At 47.0% G+C, this 20,683-nt stretch overlaps 1 protein-coding gene and 1 pseudogene across 3 annotated transcripts in view; one reads left to right on the plus strand and one right to left on the minus strand.

The window, feature by feature from the left end:
- The window catches only part of LOC148035964 (uncharacterized), a 120,135-nt gene that overhangs the window by 18,237 nt on the left and 81,215 nt on the right, over nt 1–20,683 (minus strand). The gene's annotated exons all lie outside the window — the stretch shown is intronic.
- LOC148035966 (uncharacterized) lies at nt 703–14,476 on the plus strand (annotated as a pseudogene).

Raw genomic sequence — 20,683 nt, forward strand, 5'->3', positions numbered from 1 at the left:
CATGTGGGTTGCGACTCCCGTACGCCTGGGCCTTGCAGCCAATAAAGTTATAAACGGTCACTTTTTTTACTATTTTCAAGCCCGTTTTTCTTTTTTTTCTTCTTTTCTTTTTTGAATCTTCTCTATTCTTTTTTTCTTTCTCTCTATTCTTTTCTTTCTTTCTTTTCTTTCTCTCTATCTTTTTCTTTCTTTCTCACAAAGACTCAAGAGAAAATATTAAAGATTAATGTTTTAAACTAACAAGTTTAAATACTCTCTCCTTTTCTCTCCCTCTCTCATGATTCAAATTTCATCCATCTCTCTCTCTCTCATATACACACAATGAATTAAGACACAATGCAACTATCCTTCCCCATGGATGATGGGCCACCATTCAAATTTCAGAATTTGAAATCTCTCTCTCTCTCCCAAGGGCCAACCCTAAACCCCAAAGCACTCTCCCTTTCTATAAAATCTCCCCTCCCCCACCATCTCATTCTTCCTTTCAAGTTCTCCACCCCTCCTACTCCTTTCAAGCTCTCCATCCTTCCTACTCTCTCAAGCTCTCCTCGAGTCCTCCCTTAACCTCCAACCCTTCCAACCTCCTCCTCCATCAAGCTATAGCCTCTCTCTACTCCCTCAAGCTCTCTACTCTTTTCACTCTTTTCTTCAATCATCTCACCCTCCGCCCGTGACCCTCTAGGTTCTCTCTATACATCCTCAATGACACCCTCTCTCCATGAGGCCTTTCCCTTGCATTGTGCCTACTTCGAACAAGTGAAGATGAAATCCAACACTTGCGATTGGCAATGCAAGTATTGCCCAAAGCTCCAAACCTCATCCGTCATTCGCCTTCTCATCCACCTTTGCCAATTAGAAGGGGAAGCCACACCATGCCCCGGTATTCCTGACGATGTCTATAAAGATTGTCGTCGGAAATACTTGCCATTGAAGCGACGCAAAGGCCTTTCAAGGGCAAGTGAGAAGGTGATCTCTCCTAATCATGAGGTCTCGAATGCGGAAGATGATCCCTTTCCAACAATCTTGCTTTCCTCCATTGGAGGGGCCTCTTCTATCCCATCTAGAAAAAGCCATTCGAGTGGTGCACCTATGCCCAAGAGAAAAGTCACTCTTGCCCAAGCAATGGGGCAAGTTTCCGATCCTCTCTTCTTTCTCAAGGAGAGGCAAAGGCAAGCGAAAATAGAGATTGCACGTGCCATAATTGAGTGCAATCTCTCTTTCCATATTCTCAAAGTGGATCGATGGAAGCGGATGGTAAAAGCCATTGCCGCCGTTGGTCCATGCGAGGGATGGTACACTGTCACGTACAATGATATGCGTATCAAGAAACTCAAGAAACTCGATGAGGAGAGAGAGAGGATTGATAAGGCCCTTAAGCCCGTGTGTGCCGATTGGGTGAAGTATGGATGATCTATCCTATCCGATGGATGGAGTGACCGTAAAAAAAGGGGGATCATCAACATCCTCGTCTCTTGCCCACTTGGCACATACTTCCTACGAGCGGTGGATGCGAGCACAAGGGGAAGGAGAACCACGGGCTTGTTCATGTATCAACACATATAGCAAGCTATCATTGAGGTAATGCTTCTAAATCCGTTATTTTGTAATCTCTTCTTTTAATCTCCCAAATTTATTCTAATTTCATCGTATATAATCTTGTAGGTTGGGCCGCAAAATGTGATGCAAGTTACAACGCCTCGAATTGTGCATCTATGGGGCAGAAACTTGAGGCCGAGTTTCCGTCCATAGTATAGACACCATACGCTACACATTGTCTAGATCTTCTTATGGAAGATATAGGCAAGTTGGAGCGGGTGGCGAGGATTGTCAACGATGCTTGCACAATCGTTGGCTTTGTTAACACCAAGGTCCGAGTTCTTGCGATTTATCGCTCATACTCGCACTTGGAATTAAATAAGCCCTCAAAGACTCTGTTTGCGGCCATGTGGCTTCTCCTCGAGCGTCTCTATGACGTTCGCAACAAGCTACAAAAAACGATTATGTCAGATGAGTTTAAGGAATGGCTTGAAGGGGAGTCCACATCAAGCAAAGTGGAAGCAAAGGCCGTTCAAAGGCTTTGCTTGAAGGAGGAATTCTGGATGGATGTGAGGGACATTATCATTGTTGTCACTCCCATCTACAAGGTGCTTCGCATGACAGACATAGAGGGGGCTACTATTGGCCTCCTCTATCATCTTATGGTGGATGCGATGGAGGAGATACAATCATCGACCATCTTGGATGGGGAGGCCTCTTCTTCATGGTATTCTTTTTTTTTTTAAATGATTCATACTTCTTTGTAATTTTAGAATCTATATTTCATATTGTCTCGTGCTCTTTCTTTTCAAATTTCACCTCTAAATCTCTATCATCTTACACCTACTGTAGTGATATCTTGGATACCACCCCTAAAAGAGATGGCACTCTCTTTTTGACAAACAAAAGATGGGAGTGGATGCAATGACCCATACATGGATTTGCGGCACTTTTGCATCCCGCCTTCAAAAAACCCTCTCTCTTCATGGATTCCAATGTCCTTGCCAATCGTGATGCCTTTCTTCCAAAGGCTTTGGCAAAAGAGCACCATGGTGCCTTTCTCTAGGAGCTCATTAATTATAGCAATCAAAGGGACACCGCTTTCGCATCTACCATTTATTGAAAGCGGGAATCGTTGGTGAAGCCCCTTTTTTAGTGGGAGTCATTTGGCTACCAATTGCCTTACCTCCAAAGAGTGGCCTTGCACAAGTTTGAAAATCTCATCTTTTTTCATTTAATTTTAGTTACAACTTACAACTTGCAAGTTTACACTTTAAACTTACTTTTTCTTCACATGGTTTAGGATTGTTTGTCAAGTGCATATGAGAGGAATTGGTCCGTCTGTCTATTCCCTCGTACACACCAAGATTTGTAACAAGCTTAGCACACAACAATTGGAGCGACTAATTTATTGTCGCTTCAATTTACGCATGCTACGCAATATGCATGAGATGTCTATAGCAAGGCACGTATCGCATATCTAATTTTTATACTTTTTAGTTCATAACTTTATTCATAGATTATAAAACATATTTAAAGAAGTTTCATTTGTTTAATCTAAAGTCTCATTCTTTAAATGTATAGATAAATGTGGATTCACTCAAGCTCTTCGCTAGTACACTTAAAAGTGTGACTCACGAGAGAGACTTAGAGAAGGAGCAAATCTTTAGGGAGCTTTACTTGGAGCTTGAGGGGATAGACCAGTGGGTCTCTCGCACTCTTATACGGCGTGTCCATGTTGTTATTCGCCCTCGCGCCGGTAGCGATGGAACTTTCACTTCGGCATCCACATCGGCTGCCCATGATGCTTGTGGGGCCCTTAGATGCTACACAAGGCATGGGAGTGGCTCGAGAAATACTTCTAGTTCAGCCCAGGAGGATATACCTATCACTGCCTCTCACCTAGAGCTTAGAGAGCCCGAGTATGATGACGAGGGCAATGTTATTAGTGAGGGTGATTTTGTTGACGAGGGTGATGGCTCCTCAAGTGGTGACAAGGATGCTTCCACCTTCCATGCCGAGAGTGATATGAGCACCTAGAGTAATCATGTATCTTGATTCGGACTGAGCCATGGATGATGGCTTTTATCTCAATCCATTTTTGTACACTTTTTGTATGAGATTGCACATCTAGCTCATAATAAAGTTGTTGGTTTCATTATTCATGCTACATAGTATACTCAAAACTCTCAAGTCTTGTTTCAACTCTCTTTTGCACTTTGAGTCTTAACTTGAATCTCTAAGTTTATGTTTTAACTTTTAAGTCCAAACATTAAGCATAGACTTAAAATTAGATGTATTTTTTCTTTCATCGGATGTAACATCGAACGCAGGTCCAAGATTTATTAGTCCGATTAGTACCATACTAGCATCAAACTATACTAATCGGACACCATAGGACGTGACAACCATGTGTGCATTGAAGGGTTGTCCTAGGGTATCCTTCGACAAGTGGACAATAAGATCAAGAGGCGTGGCCACTGGCTATGTCTAATCCGAAGTGTGTTGTTCCACTAGCTGAAGTGTGTACTTCTACGGTGACACAAAAATGCATCCCCCAGAACGAACTACCTCCATCCCCACAAAATAAGATAACAAACCAAGGTCTGTCATCTCAAAAGTAGCACTAAGCTTTGCCTTGATGTCTGCTAGGGTAGCAGAATCTGAGCCTGTGATGAGTAAGTCGTCAACATATAGCAGGATATAGCTGACCCCCTCTACAGTAGATCAAATGTTTGGGGGGCAATGGATCCTTTGAAAAAGTGGAGACTCCAATAGTAGGAACATTAGAGGATTTATCCTCGCAACACCAATAAGTGCGGAGAAGGTCCTATGAAATCAAAGCAGGATCAATAGGTGCTATGGACATGGAAGTCTCCTTTGCTTTTCCCTTGTTATATAGGGCTTCTGTCCCCATCCCTATGTTTCTAAGTCTGAAAAAGAGGCTAAAAGAAGTTGGTTGCTTCACTTTAGACTACGGAGTCAGCTGAATAATCTATTGCTGGGCAGAAATTAAAGCCACGTTTTTGTCCTTGTCCATGGGCTGATCCACCACAGTACCCTTTTGATCTGGACATTCTGCCATGGAATGACCCAGTTCACCACACGAAAAATAGTGACCAGCAAAAATACCCCACTTGAGCTAGAACCAAAGAGGCCACACGAAAAACAATGACCAGCAAAAATACCCCACTTGAGCTAGAACCAAAGAGGCCGCATGCTGCTATGGTTGAACTGCAACCAGTTAGGTCTCTTCTTAGCAATATCCCACAACATGTACAGTTTTTTTCTATTGGCTGCCTTCAAACTTCGAGGTACCAACATATGGCCTATAGCATTGTGTCCTTGAGAAGAACCCAATAAATAGCCAAGCAACTCTCCACTTCTACCCATATGGCACATTCCTCCTTGAGTAGACATTGGAAATCTACCATTGGATGCTATGAGACAATATGCACAAACTTTTTATCAAAGAAAAGGGGCTACTTATTAAGGAGGAGATCCTATGCCAAAGTAGAATGGAGCACAACCTCATAGGATCCATGGGAACCAGTGAAGATCTCCTCCACACAATCAATCTAACGCATAGATGTCAGCCACTGACAAATCTTGGCAAGCACTGGAATTTGGCCAGTGAGTAAAAGAATAATGCCTTGCTCATGAAAAGCAGAAAACAAGAAAAGAACCTCCTAGGTATACACTTGTGTATCCAGAATGTTGGGGGTAAAGGAGCCTCTGCCTAGCCGCCCGTGTATTACTACACTGATAGTACCCGCACCTACACACTGCAGGCGGTGGGCGCCCATCACTGCCACTTTGTTCTTTATTCTTTTAGTGACATTTGAAAGAAGGAAAGGCCGGTCACACATTGTGACTGTTGGAGTTCCCACTTGTGTGTGTCTCTCTCTCTTGCTCTTGCTCCTTCCACCATAGCCCTTGCTCCCACTCGTACTTCGACTTCAAGGCTCACCTCTCTTCAACTGGTATCAGAGCCTTCTTCTTTACGAGCTCGAGCTTGGTCCGACACACTCTCAACTTTCATTTGAATACCTACAAGATTCATCTCTCTGTTGGCAGTCATAGCCACTCTATTCAATCTTCCTATCAATTGTATTCTTCTTGGGCACTCTTTGAGCCTTTCTCGAGCAAGTTGGAGCAACCCCCCATAGCCCTCACCCTACTGGTGCAGCATTACGTTATGTGAAACAACATGCCCTTTTTTTTAGCAGCAGCTCACGTTTTTTATCTCCTACAGCATATCTTCTTCATTGGGCAGCTTTACAAGCACTTATACACTTGGTTTTGATGCTTGGCATTGATCCTTCCACTCTCGGCATCCAATTTGAGTGCTACGCTTCAATTTTGGACTATTATAACAGTCCACAGACTGTCATAAAATAGGGCAATGCTTATCTTTGATGTCCAAACTTGTTGCCATTGGTTGGATGATGCCAATTATGCCCAGTTGATGCTTATATATTCGAGGATGCTATGTCATTGCTTGGAGTTGATTTTGAACTGATTTAACCACTTCATTTACTCTGTTTTGGTTGAGGCTTGCTAGCTCGAAATACAGGGCAGCACTCTATTTGATACTTCTATGGTCAGCTTTGTTGGTCTTATGATGCCCGGTTGTGCTGGGGTGATGTCTACATGTATGGGAATGTTATGCATGTGTTATGGATTGGATTTGGAGCTGATTTTGGCACTGAAATAGCTTTGTTTGGCAGTGTATTCACTACTATATAGAGGAGAGCTGAACCAATTTTAACAAGGATTTTATATGCCTATTGCTTTTGGCTATGATTCACGTATTATATATACACTACTGATGTGTACCATTGATGCTAATACATTGGTATATCATATGCCCATGATTTGAGACAGCTTTGACCTTAATTTAAGGACTGATTTACTTAGTATTGACAATGAATTTACTACTGTAATAACCAGGGCTGAAGCCAATCTATTTGGTCCGTGTATGCTCTACCTGTTGGTCACGGGTGCTTCCGTAGTGACACATATGACTACAAGGATGTATACGCAGGTTGGTACATGTCTTATATTGCTCTGGAATGCCTTTTGCGCTTCGATTGAGCTCCGTCTTGGTTGGTATTTGATTGAAATTGGTCTACAGTGGCATGCTTTGTGATAGTCATTATGCCGATGGTCTATGCTTGATCCTTCAGTACATGCTTTGATGCATATGTCAGAAATGCATGCTCCTTACATTGTATGTGTTTGATTGCCATTTAAAGCTTCAGTTGGGCTTTCATTTGCATACTTTAGAGCTCTTGGATGCTTATTTGGGTTGTTAGATTTGACATTGACTGTTACATGATGTACTGGATGTTATAAGTGATGCTTGACTGATCCCTTGCTCTAGATGCTCAGTTGATATACGGTCTTGGCTCCATGGTGCCTTATGTATTCACATGCTATCTTTGAGCTTGGTTGCTCGATTGACATTGATCTTTCTGCCAGCGGGAGCTTCATGCTATCTTTGGATATTGCAGAGCTTGTGGTTTATGCAGTTGAGCTTCTTGAGTAGATGAGATTGGGATCTCTTACATGTCTATGCTCTTAATAGATACTTGTTTGCATTGGATGCTTTTGGACTGATTTAATCCGTCTTCTCTTTGAGCATACACCGACCTTTGTCACGTCCTATCAGTCAACTAGCTTGGCTTACTCTCTGAGTTCTTTATGCCAGGGCTTGTATCCTTATACGGACATCGATTACTCTAACACATTTGGGTGTTTGGCTCATGGTTCTTGACTGCTACAGTGTTTGTTACATGCTCGCTTCATGCAAGATTTGACCTGGCAGTCATACTTGACTTTGGATCACTAGTAGCTCATTGTTTGCTCTCTTTTAGTCACTGCTATGATTTATTACAGCAAGCTATTTTATGTGGATTGTGATGTATTTACTGAGCTTAATCATGTCATTTTGATGTACTTTTGGTACTCTTCGGTGAATAGCTGGTCATTTTAGTAGTTTCTCTTATTTTCAGCTTATTTTGATAGTGGTTTTGGCCTATTTACTACTAATTACAGCAGGCTGTTTTCTGCATAGTCTCCCTCTGTTTGACTCATTATGGCTGGTCATCTCAAATATACGGGTTTGTTTAACATTGCCGAGTTGGAATAGCACTAACTATGGCTACTGGAAGTCTCAAATATGGTAGGTTTTGGTGCAGAAATTGCGGATTAAGCCACTAAGAAACAAAGATATTAAACCCGAGAACATGGACGATGATGACTAGGCTGATTTAGATGCACTATGCAAGTCCACTATCATTTTATCACTCTCTGAAGAGGTCCACAATAATGTTGTGTTGAAGATGAAGATCAAAGTGCATGGAATCTATGAGAAAAGATTCACGAACTTTATGCAAAGTAGAGCCCTGCTTTGCAAATGTATTGGCTTAAACAATTGATGGATCTCCGCATGAAGGAGGGGACTCTATTGTCTGCTCACTTTAGCCACTTTCATTCTATCATGAAGAATCTGCTTCGTCGACAGAGTATTAAGTTTCAAGATAATCTGCATCCTTTGTTTCTGCTTGGCACTTTACCTAAGTCTTGGGATGTATTTCGCACTATGATCTGTACCAACAAACTTGATGGGCTGAAATTGAAAGATGTAGAGAGTGCTCTTTTGACTGAAGAAATTAACAAGAAAAACAATGACGCTTCCCACAGTTCACATGCTTTATCCGTTACAGGTGGCAGAAGTGGCAAGAAAGATAATGATCGTCATGGGAAGGACTCTTAGAAGTCCCATAATCACCTAAGCGAAGGGCCTCAAGAGCAACTATAAATTCATCATAAAGATGCTTTCTACGTTTAACAAATGGCCGAACATCAGGGGAGAGGCAAACCATCTCATTGGTGCAAGACACCATGTCTTCTTTCATTGCATCTTCTTCCACGTCCATGTCTCGACCCAAGGCTGCAACAATCCAATCCATATCATCCATATTCAAGCCCACCATTGAGGAATAGAAGCTATGCACAACTCTCTCTCTCTCTCTCTCTCTCTCTCTCTCTCTCTTTTTTTTCGTAAAAGGTAATTGTATTAATAACGAAAAGTACAAGATAACTTGATTACAAGAAACATGACGCCAATCCAGGCCATCATGTGAAAAGGGGCTAATTGCTACGAGTTACAAAGTTATGGCAAGGGGGCAAATGAAATTGCCATAAGCCAGGTACGGAAGTCCTCCCTAGAGAGCAAATCAGAATGTCGGAGAAGATCCAACTGCCAATACAAAAGGCCCTTAAGCCTTGCAATATGTTGCTGAACATTATAGGCGGAGTCAAAGAGAAAAGCATTCCTAATGGTCCAGTTATGCCAACAGCCCCAATATCGGAGAAAATGATACATGAGTTTCATATGTGGCTGTGCAGGAGTGGGGTATTTGGGCTGTCCGAAAACCCAATCAAATGGGCGCAGGGTGAATCCAACCGCTCCTTGCCAAATAGCCGACAAAAAGAACCAGACTTTTTTAGCGACGGGGCAAGAAATAAATCTGTGGCGGGCTGATTCCACAGCAGTGGTGCAAAAGAAACAGTTGCCATTGGAGATTCGTCGCTTGGAAAGAGCTCACGCAAGCGGAAGACCACCAATCATCACTCTCCAAAGAAAGACTTTACATTTGAAGGGGGTCTTGTTCAACCAGCCCTCCATCACAGTTGCCCTCCACCAAGACCGGGGCTTTCGTAAGCCCCATAAAGCATTGGCTTTGTTAACTAACCATTGTTGATCTTTGATCAGAATATGATAAACTTGATTAGCAGAAGCTTTGCCTAAAGTCAGCCGGCCTTGTAGGTCCCAATCCTGCCAGGGATGATCTGAAGCAAGGGCAGGAAAGGGTTGTCTGCTCTGGAGCATCCGCAAAAGCTGTTCCCATAACGGCCTATATCCCCGCGGGATCCTGTAAAGCCTCCTAGCTGTACGAAAAGATATAAGTACATTGCGACTAGCAAGGGTGGCATCCGCAACCGAAGACAAGCCCAAACGAGCCATCCGGTTGAATTGTGGTCTAAGCTCATTTTTGCCTTCCCATACAAGTAAACGCGAGACTGCCAATAATTCCAATTGAAAAGAATTCATAGCCACGTGATCCTCCGCTGGATGCCATTGAGCCTTTATAAGGACCCGTTTCCAGGAACATACCAAATGATTAAGCAGCGACGAAGAAGAACTGGAGAACCTCGAATCAGCATTAAGAACATGCCACCAAGAAGTCCGGATTTGGGTATTGCCATGTAGAAGCCCATGGCTCTCAAGAAAATAACGGGCTATATCGACCCATGGATGATGATCCAAACACATGGCGCGGAAGAGAGACCAGCGGAGTGCCTGCATGTGAGTTTGGGCATCCAAGATAGCTCCGCCACCCATGCGTTTGGGGGTGCAGGCATGCGACCAAGAAATCCAGGAAATACCTGCATGCAATGAGTCCTTCTTCCATAGCATGAAGCGAATAGACTGAGTAAGCGCATTGAGAGTCATAGTAGTCCAGGGCAACAGTGGCAAAAAAATATGTCAGCATTGGCAACATAATTGTCTGGGCCACTTTGAGACGAATATGGAAGGGCCAGGCTTGAGATTTCCAATACATAAACTTAGCCACCATTTTCTGAGAAATCCACTGCAGAAGCTGCTTTGGTGGAACGTCGACACCCAAAGGGTACCCAAGGTGCCTGACAATGGAGCCACAAGGAATAACCAGACCCTGCCAGTCCAAGGACTGCAAATCCGACTCCGTGCAGCTAAGAATGGCTGATTTGAGCGCATTGATGCGAAGGCCGGAGGCTTGACCAAAGATGCCCCAAACATCCAATGCGCGCTTGAGGTTGTCCTTGTCCGCACGCAAAATCATAAAAGTATCATCCGCCAGGGATTGGCTAATGAAGTGCTGTCCTGAAGGAAGCGACAGACCGGCCAACTGAGAAGAGGCTACCATATGGGATAACATGGAAAGAACTGGATGTGTCGCGAGGGCAAAGAATAGCGGGCTCAAAGGGCATCCTTGTCTGACAGAGCGGGCAAGTACAAATGGCTCAGTAACACCTCCGTTCAGCATGACTCGCGAAGACGCTGCCGCGCTAATGGTGTAGATAAGACGAGACATCCGGGGACCAAAGCCCATAGCCGACATACGTTCAGCAACGAAAGACCAATCCAGATAGTCAAAAGCCTTTTCCAGGTCCAGTTGAATCAGTACTACCTCCTGGTTCGAATGCCTTGCATAATCAATAGCTAGTTGAGCATTCAATACATTGTGCAGAATATTTCGGCCCTTAATGAAACCATACTGTAAAGGATGCACAATGGCCGGGAGATGCTTATGAAGTCGATTCGCCATTATTTTGGAAAAGATTTTGTACATTGAGCCCATCAAGGAAATGGGCCGCCACTGTGTCAACCTAGATGGCGAAGGGACTTTTGGAAGTAGTTTAATAAGGCCTTCTTTCCATGAGGAAGGCATAATCCCGGTTTGCCACACCTGCTGAAACAAAGCCTGCAATGGTTTCGCCAGTTGGGTAGCAAAAGCTTCAAAGAACTCATTGGTGAGGCCATCCCAACCCGGGCTTTTATCCTCGGGCAAATGTAACAAGACATCCATAACCTCTGCCTCACCAATATCGGACTCCATAATAGCTTGCACGTCTTGCGGTAGCTGATTGCGGACCAGGTCATAAAAACCCGAACGGGCCTGGGCGATTTGATCTGAAGGTGGCGAAGTGGTGCCGAGAAGGTCACGGAAATAATTCCTGCACATATGCACAATAGTCTGGGGATCCATGATAAGGTGACCTGCATCCTCGAGTCTGGTCATATTCTCCCTAGCAGGAGAGGCGTGAAGAGCTCGGAAGAACTTATGGGTTTGACATGCATTATCGTGCAACGTATCTGTCAGATGTCGCAGTTTGGCCTGCTGATATGATTGCAATTGGAATTCTTTAATAAGATCCGCCACTCGCATGGCCAGCGCTAGCAAAAACGCATCATCCGGAGAGTCCACCAGCAGAGAACGAACCAAAGCCAGCATGTCCTCGGCTGCCTTGCGACGCTGCCGAGAAAGAGACGCATGGTGGATCCCATACTGCCGAGCAACCCGCTGCACATTAGAAAGCAATCGTTCAAATGACGCAGTGCCTTGAGAAGAGATGTCGAAGAGAAATCTGTCAATCAATTGCTGCATATAGCCCTGAAAGATTGCATGCTTCAGGTAAGACGAATTGAAACGCAAAGGGAGTCTCTCCAGAAATTGCTTGAACGGGGCAATGGGTTGTGCAAGCAGCTCAAGCTGCAGAGGGAAATGGTCGGACAAGGCATATTGCTGCAACACCTTGATTTCGAGCAGCTCAGGAAGAAAATCATTTCTGCATGATATATATACGATCCAATCTCGACCATGTTGTTGCATACTGGGCAGAATGGAAAGTAAACCCTGTAGAAGACGGGTGTAGCCAGGACCAAAGGTCTTGCTTAAGAACGTGAAGAGCCAACGCCTACCACATACGACTTTCCGGCGTATCCATCACCGAATGTTCCGACGTGGACTGGGAAGAATCCACACACATATTGAAATCCCCCATGAAGAAGCCCCGTCTGCCAAGTGACAAGGAGGTCTGCAAAGTCTGCCAAAGCGCCCGACGAGATACGGAATCATTCGGAGCATAGAGGCCAAGTAGCCATAAGATTTCCCCTTCGAATATAATTTCAATCACCAAAAAACGGCCATGAACATCATTTTTAATTAGAACAGGCTGATATTTGTTATGGACAATCATGAGCACGCCCGAATAATGCATGGGCTGTGACCCAGCATAAAACAATCTAAAACCATGGCAATCTACCACTTTTCCGGCTTCATCGTGACTCTTGTGCTCAACAGCGCACAGGACATCCCACTGATTTTCATGCAATACAGTCCACATAGCATGTTGCTTGTGCCGAGAACAAATTCCTCACACATTCCACGTGGCGATTTTCATGTATACTCAAAACAAAATCAGGTACGAGGCACTGCTTGCCTTGCTTTGACTTTGTCAGCGAGAATGTCCAGAACTCCCTCGTCCAAGAAATCCGCCAGCACTGCAAAAGAGTTCTGCGGACCAGATTTGGAAGTAGACGGCATATCTGCTGGCTTTGGGATGGAACGGGGATAGCGACGGTCCCACGGGGTAATGACATTACCTCTGGTATCAAATGCCAGCTTAGCAGAGGGCCCCTTTGAACGATCCGAATACATTTTCCTGGCGGGCTGATGAAGGGGGGCAAAGGAAACCATAGCAGGAGCCGAGCGCTCAGAAGACTGCATTTCCTTCCTGCGCATGTATGTACGCATGGAATCTTGTGATGTAGTAGACGCATTGTTCTCCATGGCCGCAACAACCCTGTTGCCTTTTTTTGCACGTACTTCCACCCAATTAGTGGCGCTGGAATCCAGACCCGCAACTTGTTGTTTACCTTTGGCCAAAGCTTGGGGCTGATGGGTAGCATCCAGCGATGGGGCATCACACACCATATCTTCCATGGGCGGCACAGCATGGCCATCCTGGGAAGTGTGTTGCTGTTCCGGGCATTCGGCCATAAAGTGCCCCAACTGTCCACAGGAGAAGCAGTGCCCTGCAAAATTGCCCCATTTCAAACGAAAGTGTAATGGGTGCATGCCAGAGCAATTGAGGCGTAACCAGGCAGGCCTTTTTCGTGCAGTGTCCCATAGCATACACAAGCGGTTGCGATTGACAGCCCGGAGACTGGGAGGGACCAGAACAGTGCCCACAGCGGCCATAGCATCCTTCAATAATGGCCAATAAACAGCCGGACAGTTTTCCACCTCGACCCAGACCGGGCATTCACGTTGCAGCAGACGCTGAAAATCTGCCATTGGACGCCATGGAACCACATGAACCAACCGGCGTTCAAAAAACAAAGGCAGTTTAGACAGGAGAGCAGCACGGTGCGTTTCTGATTTCAGCAGGACCTCAAAAAAACCCCGGGAACCAACAAAAATCTCTTCAACACATTCCCCTTGTAACAGATGTTGCAACCACTGGCGAATACGGGAAAGCAACGGGATTCGCCCAGTGAAGAAGAGTATGACAGCGCGATCATAGAATACCGAAAAGGAGCGTAAGACAGTTTTTGGGTCCACGGTGGCATCCAGCACATCATCAGGTGCAGAGTCAGCGAAGGCTTCCTGATTATGTTGAACATAATCGCCAAGCAAGGTGTTTGCAAATTCCAGCAAATGTTCCCAGTCCACTTCCTGAGAGTCCACCGAATCCGAGGCAACCTGAGCATAGGACCGATCCTGAGGAATGCCTATCTCTTCCGAAGCATGCTTGGTACGTTTACCCGCAGGCTGGATGTCGGGACCAGGGGGCAGCTCTTCGTTGCACGGAACCATATCCTCAGGTTCCTCCGCATCAGAATCCGGCCCCAGTGCTGCCACTGTTTGATCTATGAAATCCAGATCCAAACCAGCCATCGTATCTGATGAGTTGATCTCGAGGGAGGACTGACCCTCTCTTTTGCCGGCTCTCGCTTTTCCTTTTTTTCTGTACAGAGGTGCTGTCCCGGGGTGTGCTCGGCAAGGAGAGCTAATGAAAACTGAGGTTTACCTGTCACGGTGCAGGGGCAGACAGGCGAAACACAGGCCGGGCGGTCTCCACAGCAGGACAGGACAGGCTGGGGTGCCGGGCAGGGGTCCGTCAGCAGAGTCCGGGAACAGGGCGTCAGGGGGATGCTACCATAGACAGGACGTCAGTGATCAGGCGTCTGGGCGTGGACAGGGCGGCCGGAACCGAACATGCTGCAGGAGTAGGGCGACTGCTCCCCACTGCTCCAGGAGCAGGACTTCTGGAAGGCGACACCAGGGATGCTGGCGGCAGCGCAGGGCGCAGCCGCGACTGACAGAGGCAGGCAGAGAGGCAGCCCGCGAGTGGAGTGACGAGACGCAACGGCCTGGCGCACAAAAAGGACGACAAGCCTGAGGCGAACAGTGGGAGTCACCAGGAAGGGCTTCAGGCGGCGGCAGCGCAGGTAAACGCAGGTACAGGACGTGCCAGACCTAGCGAGGGCAGGGCGGCACGGAGCGGCCGCAGCATCCTCTCGCGCGACTCTCTTCTCTCTCTCTCTCTCTCTCTCTCTCTCTCTCTCTCTACCTTGCCCCTATGCGCAAAAAGCACAAGCAGCGCACAAGCCTGCGATACAAGTGATGTATAGAAAGGTTTTACGCTAGGCAGCAGCCTCCAATATATGCAATGCTATTGCCTACATGTTGTAGGGGTGTCAAAGAAAATGCACAGTATAGGGGTGGCAGGATAGGGATGTGGGGCGTCGGTCCACACTATAGGGATGGTGCATAGGCACATAGGCTACATGGTGGCATACAAGCCACAAGCGTGGAGGCAACAAGGCTCTCTCTCTCTTTTTTTTCGTAAAAGGTAATTGTATTAATTACGAAGAAAGTACAAGATTACATGATTACACGAGTACAAGAGGCACGAGGGCCATAGGCCAACGTGTGGGAAATCCCCGGACTAGGGTACTAAAAAGTTACACCAATCATGGCAAGGACCCAGAGGCAATTGCCAAATGCCAGGAATACAAATCCTCCCAAGGGAGCAAGTCAGAGTGCCTGATGAGATCTAGCTGCCAATGCAAGAGCCCTTTAAGCCTTGCAATATGTCGCGGTACATTAGAAGCCGAATCAAAGAGAAAAGCATTTCGGGTGGTCCAAATGTGCCAGCATCCCCAGTATCTGAAAAAATGGAATAAGATCTTCATATGTAACGGTGGTGGTGTGGGATACTTCGGGCGCACAAAAACCCAATCGAAGGGAGTCAGTGAAGACCCCACCACCGCGTGCCAGATTCGTGACAAGAGTGACCAGATATTCTTGGCGAGCGGGCAAGAAAGAAAACGATGTCGGGCCGATTCCGCCGAAGTGGTGCAGAAGAAGCAAGTGCCATTCGAGATTCGACGCTTGGAAAGGGCCGAAGCAAGAGAAAGACCACCAATCATTACCCGCCACAGAAAGACCTTGCCTTTGAAAGGTGTCTTGTTCTGCCATCCCTCCATCAGCGTTGCCTGCCACCATGACAGTGATTTCCGCAGGCCCCAAACAGCATTAACTTTCACGCCCAACCATTGGTGATCTTTAATGAGAAGATGATACACCTGATTAGTAGAGGCCTTTTCCAGACTCAACCGGCCTGCAAGGTCCCAGTCCTGCCAAGGGCGATCCATAGCTAGGGCAGGAAAGGGTTGCCTACCCTGAAGTTCCGAGGAAAGCTTCCCCCATAAATCACGGTATCCGCGCGGGATCCTGAAAAGTCTCCTAGCAGTCCGAAATGATGCAAGGACATTGCGAGTGGCAAGGGTAGCATCCGCAATCGAAGTCACACCCAAACGGGCCATGCGGTTAAATCTTGGTCTGAGCTGATGTTTATCTTCCCATGAAAGTAATGTGGATACCGCCAACAATTCCAGCTGAAAAGAATTTGTCTGCACGCGGTCCCCTACAGGATGCCAACGGGCCTTTTGGAGCACCACTTTCCAAGAGCCGACCAAATGCACTAACAAAGAGGAAGAGGGACTGGAGAAACGAGCGTCAGCATTAAGGACATGCCACCATGAGGCTCGAAGCCGTGTGTTACCCTGGCGGAGGCCGCTGTCCTCAAGAAAATAACGGGCTATGATGGTCCACGGGTGATGATCCACACACATGGCACGAAACAGAGACCAACGAAGAGCCAGCATATGAGTTTCTGCATCCAAAATAGCTCCACCACCCATGCGCTTAGGGGTACATGCATGTGACCATGAAATCCAGGAAATGCCTGCCTGCAGTGAATCTTTCTTCCATAGCATGAAACGAATGGGATGAGTAAGAGCCTTCAAAGTACTGGGCGTCCATGGCAGTAATGGCAGGAAATACGTCAGCATTGGTAGCATAATTGTCTGAGCCACTTTGAGGCGGACATGGAACGGCCAGGCTTGCGACTTCCAATACATAAACTTGGCGGCCAGTTTGTGTGAAATCCACTCTAGCAGGGCCTTTGGCCGTACATCCACCCCCAATGGGTATCCAAGATGCCTGACAATCGCGCCACGAGAAACCACCTGGCCCTGCCAGCCTAATGACTCTAAATCAGGCTCCATGCAACTGAGAATGGCTGACTTGAAGGCATTGATGCGAAGACCAGAAGCTTGACCAAAGAGCGTCCAAACATCTAATGCCTTGCGAATGTTATCCCTATCCGCCTGCAAAATCATAAAGGAGTCATCAGCCAAGGATTGGCTAATGAAGTGCTGCCCCAAAGGAAGAGATAACCCTGCCAGCTGGGCAGAAGCCGCCATGGAGGATAACATTGAAAGGACCGGGTGAGTCGCCAAGGCAAAGAAGAGAGGACTCAAAGGGCAGCCTTGTCTGAGCGAGCGTGCAAGGAGAAATGGCTCTGTGACCCCACCATTAAGCATAACTCTTGAAGAAGCCTCAGTACTAATGGTGTAGATCAATCGGGACATGCGGATCCCAAAGCCCATAGCAGACATAAGCTCTGCAAGGAAAGACCAGTCCACACAGTCAAACGCCTTTTCCAGGTCCAGTTGAATCAAGACCACTTGCTGATTGGAGTGCCTCGCATAATCAATAGCCATTTGCACATTCAAGACATTGTGCAAAATGTTGCGTCCCTTAATGAAACCATATTGGAGGGGGTGCACAAGAGCTGGAAGGTGCTTGTGAAGCCGATTTGCCAGCACTTTGGAAAAGATTTTATACATCACGCCCATCAACGAAATTGGTCTCCAGTGTTGCAGCTTTGACGGCGAAGGGACCTTGGGGATCAGTTTGATGAGGCCTTCTTTCCATGAAGAAGGCATGACCCCTGTTTCCCAAACCTGCTAGAACATGACCACCAAAGGCTTTACCAACTGCGTGGCTGAGTGCTCAAAAAATTCATTAGTGAGACCATCCCAACCAGGACTTTTATCCTTAGGCAGGTGCAACAACACATCCATAACCTCCTCTTCGCAAATATCTGCCTCCAAAGAGGCTTGCATATCAAGCGGAACCTGCTGGTGGACCAGCTGATAGAAGACCGAGCGGGCATGCGTAACCTGGCTAGACGGCAAGGATGAAGAACCAAAAAGATCCATAAAATAATTTCTGCACATATTGATAATGGTCTGCGGATCAGTGACCATGCGACCTTCCAAGTCCTGAAGTCAAGTCATATTTTCGCGAGCCGGAGAAGCATGCAAGGCGCGAAAGAACTTATGAGACTGGCAGGCATTATCTTGCAATGTGTCAGTCAAGTTATGCAGCTTGGCTTGCTGATAAGATTTCAAGCTAAAGACTTGAATAAGATGGGCCAAACGCCGCTCCAGTGACAGCAGAAAATCATCATCTGGGGAATCCAGGAGCAAGGAGCGGACCAAGGCCAATAAGTCCTCTGCTGCAAGTCGACGGCGGCGACAAAGAGAGGCAGTGTGAATCCCATACTGCCGAGCAACCCGCTGCACATTAGAGAGCAGGCGTGCAAACGAAGCCAAGCCCTCAGAGGCGAAGTCCAGTAAGAACCTCTCAATCAGTTGCTGCATATAATCCTGAAAAATTGGATGCTTCAAATAAGAGGAGTTGAAGCGTAAAGGGAGCTTATCCAGGAACTGCATAAAAGGTGCAACAGATTGTGCCCGCATCTCAAGCTGGAGGGGAAAATGATCCGACAACGCATATTGCTGCAAGACCTTCATCTCCAGCATCTCGGGAAGAAAATCATCCCCCTGCATGATATACATTCTGTCCAATCGCAACCAAGTGGTTGCATATTGCGCAGAATGAAAAGTAAAACCTGAAACAGAAGGGTGAAGCCACGACCAAAGATCTTGCTTAAGTATGTGCAAAGCAAAGGAGTTCCACACCCGGCTTTCTGGCGTATCCATTACCGAATGCCCTGAGGTGGACTGCGAAGAGTCAACACACATATTGAAATCTCCCATCAAAAACCCTCTGCGGCCAAGTGCCATGGAGCCCTGCAAAGTCAACCATAGATCCCGTCGGGATGTGGGATCATTGGGAGCATAAAGCCCCAGCAGCCATAAAATCTCACCTTCAAATAGGACTTCGATTACCAGAAAGCGGCCGTGCACATCATTTTTAACAAGAACAGGCTGGTATTTCTCATGAACAATCATCAGCACGCCCGAATAATGCTTAGCATGTGTCCCTGCATAAAACAGACGAAATCCACGACAATCCACAACCTTTCCTGCCTCACCATGACTTTTGTGCTCCACTGCACATAATACATCCCACTGATTTTCATGCAAGACAGACCACATGGTATGCTGCTTATGGCGAGAGCTAATGCCTCGCACGTTCCACGTGGCAATCTTCATATATTTTCAAACAAAGGAAGTCAGGAATGAGGCGCCTGTTGCCTCGATTGCATCTTTTCCGCGAGGGCATCCAGGACACCCTCATCCAGAAAATCAGCCAATACTGCAAATGAATTCGGGCGACCTGCTTTAGAGGTAGAAGGGAAATCCACTACCTTGGGAGCAGGGCGGGGATAACGCCTATCCCAAGGAGTAATCACATTGCCTTTCGCATCAAACGCCAGCTTAGCAGGTGGGCCCTTGGGGCCCTCGGAATAGACTTTCCTTGAAGACGGATTGCGGAGGGCTGACGGGGCCATGGTACGCACAACCTGCTGTGGGGTGACCATGTCTTTCCTGCGCGTGTACGTGCGCACGGAATCCGGGGAAACATGAGGCCCAGGATCTGCCAGGCCCGCGTCCAACTTTTTACCTTTTTTTTGTCATGCCTCAATCCAATCAGAGCTAGGAGAATCCAAAGCTCGGACCTGTTGTTTACCTTTTTCCATGACAGTAGGGGGCTGAAGGGTCTCCTGTGTCTGGGCATCGAGCACCATGTCATCCTTGGGCTGCACAACCTGTGTCTCCTCAGAAGACAGTTGCCGTTCCGGGCATTCAGCTACAAAATGCCCTAATTTACCACATGAAAAGCAGTGTCCGGCAAAATTGCCCCATTTCAGGCGAAAATGCAAAGGATGCATGCCAGCGCAATTGAGGCGAAGCCACGCAGGCCTTTTCCTGGCCGTATCCCATAGCATGCATAGACGGTTTCGGTTCATAGCCCTGAGGCTGGGGGGAACCAGCACTGTGCCCACAACCGCCATCGCATCTTTCAACAATGGCCAATATACCGCTGGACAATTTTCCACTTCCACCCACACCGGGCATTCGCGTTGAAGCAGACGCTGGAAGTCAGCCATAGGGCGCCATGGTACCACATGGACCAAGCGGCGGTCAAAGAATAGTGGCAACTTGGACAGTAGCTCAGCTCGATGCGATTCGGATTTCAACAGCACCTCATAAAAGCCGCGAGGGCCAAGGAAGATCTCCTCAACATACTCCCCTTGCAATAAGTGGTGCATCCACTGGCGAATATGTGAGAGCACTGGGATCCTGCCGGTGAAAAAAAGTATAACTGCACGGTCATAGAACACCGAGAAGGACCGCAAGACTGATTTTGGGTCCACTGTCGCTTCCAGCACATCATCCGCAGCCGCAGCAGAGAAAGTTTCATTATTATGCTGGACATAATCGCCAAGCAAAGTATTGGCAAAGTCCAGCAAATGCTCCCAGTCTATTTCCTGCGAATCCACAGGTTCGGAGGCAACCTGCGCATAGGAACGGTCCTGAGGACCCATTGGCTCGTCTGAAGTGTGCTTAGAGCGTTTGCCTGCCGGCGGCAGTTCAGAACCCGGAGGCGGCTCCTCCGTGCATGGCACCATATCCTCCAGCTCCTCGGTATCGGAATCAGGGCCAAGGGCTGCCACCGTCCGGTCGAGAAAATCCATATCCAGGCCAGCCATACCGCTGTCTTCTCTCTTTCGCTCGCTCCCTCACTGCAGCAGCAGGATGCACTGTCTACAGTCTCTGCTCTTCAATAATCTGCTGCCTCCTCGGCACAGATCTGTCCTTGTAAAATGTCTATCTGCCTGTCCCTCTCTCTCTCTCTTTCTCTCTCTCTCTCTCTCTCTCTCTCTCTCTCTCTCTCTCTCTCTCTCTGCCAAGAACTCTCTC

Source organism: Lygodium microphyllum, chromosome 5, assembly GCF_053477565.2.
Source record: "Lygodium microphyllum isolate KBCC chromosome 5, Lygodium_microphyllum_v1.1.10, whole genome shotgun sequence".
Classification (NCBI taxonomy): domain Eukaryota; kingdom Viridiplantae; phylum Streptophyta; class Polypodiopsida; order Schizaeales; family Lygodiaceae; genus Lygodium; species Lygodium microphyllum.